This window comes from Nannospalax galili, unplaced genomic scaffold (genome assembly GCF_000622305.1).
Source record: "Nannospalax galili isolate Female #2095 unplaced genomic scaffold, S.galili_v1.0 scaffold1181, whole genome shotgun sequence".
Taxonomy (NCBI): Eukaryota; Metazoa; Chordata; class Mammalia; order Rodentia; family Spalacidae; genus Nannospalax; species Nannospalax galili.
Genome location: NW_008345687.1, coordinates 1552763 through 1557116, shown reverse-complemented (window position 1 = coordinate 1557116; position 4354 = coordinate 1552763). Strand labels below are relative to the sequence as shown.

The 4354-nt window shown below is 43.6% G+C and overlaps 1 pseudogene; it reads right to left on the bottom strand.

Moving 5' to 3' along the window:
* Positions 1–515: 515 nt before the first annotated feature.
* Positions 516–4354, bottom strand: part of LOC103741056 — a 12871-nt pseudogene continuing 9032 nt past the window's right edge.

Genomic DNA, 4354 nt, shown 5'->3' with positions numbered 1-4354 from the left:
AAAAAAAGAAAAGAAAAGAAAACCCAATTTTGGATTATCTTTCAGTGCAAGTTTTATTCCCTTGTGAAGTTGACTTTCACCCCTTCCCTCCCTCAAATGCTTTCCTTCCAATATTTATTAGGGGCTGTAAGAGTGATCTAGCTGGTCATATGTCACCTCATTGATCTCCAGGCTTGATTTACATGATCTGGCTGGTCAGGTGGGTGTCCCTTTCTCCCTCACAGCTCCATGTGCAACCTCCTTAAGGCTGGGAACTCAATCAAAGAGGACAACTAGTCTTCAGTCAAAGGTATACAAGTAGTACTCCCCTGCTAGAACCTCCAAATAAGTCCTCAGTATTTGTTAGGCACACAGGAGTCAAATGTCAGTCTGGTAATGTGGCCTCTGTCTAAACACCTACTTCAGTGTGACAAAGGGAAAACTGGATATGGTAGGGAATCAGATAGGCTTGGAATCAAATCACATTTCTGTTATTGCTATGGTTCTGACTAGAACCAATAACTTAAGACAGCCTCAGCTGTCCTGGAACTCAATATGTAGACCAGGCTGGCCTTGAACTCACAGAGATCCATGTGCCTCTGACTCCCAAATTCTGGGATTAAAGGTGTGTGCCACCACGCCTGGCTATAATCTCTTAATCTGTAAAAGAAAATGAGTACCTTTGTGATTGTTGTAAGGATGAAAACGGTAATGTATTTGAAGCATCTAGGGCACAGTGGGTTCTTAACAAGTGTTATCACTTTTCTTGTCACTGCCAGTTTAAGACTTAACAATTCTCTTACATACTTGCCAAGGTGTGTTGCTGATTTCTCATAGTTGCCACTCCTATCATTGCTTCTTCTAATAGCCTCTTCTGAGCATCAAGCATAAGCCAAGCCAATATCATTCTATGACAGTACGCTTCACTGCAGAACCTTTTGTTCTTTAAAGCAGAGTGCCAAAAATATGTATTATGTTTAATTCTTTGATGAGAGTTGGGAGCAGGGGTAGAACTCCCCTGCCCCTGCTCCCTGGTCTCCAACAAGACTGTTGATCCCATCTAGCCCAGCTAAGTTTTCTTCTGTGTCCCATGTAACTCAGTAATCTCAGTGTAAAGCTTCAAGACATTTCTTCCATTGAGATTCCAATATCTTTCCTGCCCTGCAAAAATATTCTAATCTTTATAGTGGTGACTGTAGTATTTTCCTTCAAGAAAACCAAATTCAAATGATGTCCTTACAATCTTCAATGGTATCAAAGCCCTCCTGGTCCAAGCCTGTAGCCACGTTCGGCACATATGCTTGCTTTGAAGCTATTAACAAGACATAGCAGAGGGGATACAGCTCCAAGACCAGAGCTCAATAAGAGGCCAGCAAGGCTCAGAGCCTGTGATCTAGGTGTCTGAACGGAAACAGAAGCACTGACACTCTGACAGACAGTGTTCAGAAAAGCCTATTCCTCATATTTCTGACCTACTTCACTGCTTTAGTGCACTTTCAATGTCTCAGACAGTAAACGAAGGAGACCAAGGACTTATAGCTTGAAGGTTTTTACTTAGTGGCAAATAAGTGTGACTCAAGAAAGAGGATAAAAGTCAATAAACCTCCAAATGGCCATCGAAGCCATGATTTACAAGGCTCCTTCCTAGATAAATGTGGTGTACTAAAAAGAACCTTCTGTAGGAGCCCAGGCACCTGGGATCTTGTCCTCTTGTGGTCACTAACTTGCTCTGCATGTAAAGTAAGCTGCTAGTATAAATGCTTTTGAAAGTTCCTCTAATCCAATCCTTTATGAGCTGTAAAGACTCTTTCATCTTAAGGGCTGTTGTTCTTAACCTTTATTAGGTCACAGGCCCATTTGAAATTCAGTAGAATGTGATGAACCGTCTGCTCAAAAAAGGCATTATCATCATGTAATTGTGTATGCCATCTCAGGGGCACCATGGAGTTCCAGACTACATGGGTACTTGGTTTACATCTCATTTTGTTTGTTTTTGCAGGAAATAAAAGAACATGTCAACCAGAGGCAAATATGATACAACAGCAACAACTACCTGGCCTCAGTCCATCTTAACAATTTTTCCTAACATTCGACCCTTTTGAAAGAAATGTTTTCAACTGTTGTTTTGTTTAGTTTTGTTTGTTGATTGATGAAAAGGAAGCTATCAGGTTTGGAAATGAGAAGAACAATAATCCAAATAGGCCTAGGCTTTAACATGCAAAACATGCTTGTTAGATTTATCCTCAGAGGCTGTAGGCAAGAGCAGGAAGGCCATCTTCCTAAGTCCATGTTGGGGAAGGACACTGTGTGGGACTCACCCATGCTGTCTGCTCCCACAGGATGGTGCTCACATATTATGGGGCCAGGATGCCAACCTGATATGAGTCAGTGTCCATATCTTCAGAAAGAGACATGACAGAATTCTCCAATGTTCAGCAAACATCCCTATTTGCCTCCCATCTAAGTGCTCCAACTCAAGTACCCTTTGGATCAAGGTAAGACCCCTAAGATTGATCTTTAGTCATAACCATTCAGAATTCAATGACCTTTGAGGAAACAAGACGTTCAGAGAAGAGTGAAAAACTAGGTTCCCCTTTTCAACTCATGTCAGCGGGTATTTTCACTTCAGTAGAGTTTGGTGCTTGAGGGAGTCCAGTCATTCAGTGTCCTAGGAGCTACTCACAACAGACCTTCTGAGGGGGTGAAGACAAAATACAAAGGAGAAATAAACATATGTCTAGGACATGTGCCCCTTAGTTTATAGCTTCCCAGAGACTGAAGGTGCACAACCAGAAAGGAGCTGTCCTTCAGTACGAATGACTCAGCTCACAAGAATTTGAAGTAGACCTGGAAAGGGTCCCCCAAGGCCAAGGCCTTTAAAACCTGTGGCCTCAACTCTCATCTCCAGGAAGTCTGCCTTGAGAACTTCCAGTTTTCCGAGAAGCTGTTTCAAAGAACCTGGTCCTGGATGCCACCACAGATGATGGGATTTCCCCTACATTGCCAGCTACAACATCTGGCTTTGGTTCTGGCTTTTGTGGAGTAGCTGCCCGGCAGGGAGGGTCAGGGGGCCTTACTGGGGGACGGATGATTGTTTGTTTTTCTCCTGGAGGCCGCACTTTGCTGAAACTGTCAGCATCTCCTTCCTTGTGGTGAGCCACAGGCCGGGGAGCTGGTCTCTTTATATGGAAAGAGGGGGTCTTTGTGGGTCCAGAGACTGGTACAGGTCCATTGGTGGCCTTTGGAGTGGCCTTGGTCCCTCCATCCTGCAATCTAGACACCAACTTTCCAACGTCCACCTCAGGGCAGGGTTCCAACTGGCAGTCAGAAACAAGCCTGCTTGGGGATTTCCTTCCAGGGTCAGCTTCCCCACTTCTCTGCATGGGTAATTTGAGGTATTGTGGTAGCTTGGGGGGATCCAGGCTGCTTGTGATAGTACCATTGGGAGTTTGATGCTGAATTTCACCTTCAATTTCATCCAGAGAAGAAGAGTAGAAAACCGTCCTTTCTCGAAGCAAGCGCTTAGAAATCGTGATTGGTTTGTGCCTTCTTGCTGTCAATCGAGGTGGAGGCACTGGAGGCATAACACTGTCCTCAGGTGGACCTAAATAGATCTTGGCAAAGTGTTCAATCAGGATTTCTACCACGATGTTCTGAAATTTGATGTTCATCATAGCAGCCACGGTGTCCTCTTGGGCTCTCATCAGTGTGGGCCCAAAGATCACCCCCATATTGGAAGGCGTCATGAGATTCTCTTTGCTGTGTTCACACACATTGACCAAGTGTCTTATCAGAAGTTCCAGCATCTCCCGATTCTTTTCTGGAAGCTTATATACTAGGGAGTGAATAGCTCCCAGACGGTAATCCAGGTTGTCAGATTTGGCAGCAGAGACAAGCTCTTTGTGAAGCTTATAGGTCATGACAGGTTCCGAAAGATTCCTGAGGTAGAATTTCAAGGAGCTGGTGATTGTCTTAATATCCCAGTCACTATTTTGAAAATCAACATCTCCTGGGCATTTTGGATCATTGAAATCCACCCGATGACTTCATAGACATACACAGGCGCCAAGGATCCACGTGCAAACGATTATGACTAGTAATAATCAGATGCATACAGATTAGAGATGCGTGCGTCAACATCTCAGTGTTAGTAGCAAAACCAATGAGTCTTTCCTTGTCCTGGTTCCTGCAGTTATTTCTGTTTGCATACTTATTTATCAGAGTCTGATCCTAGGATCCACATATGAGGGAGAACATATGTCGATTTTTTTTCTGAGATTGTGTTACTTCACTTAGTATAACAGATTCTAGTTCCATCCATTTACCTGCAAATTTCATGATTTCATCTTTCTTTACTGCTGAGTAAAACTCCATT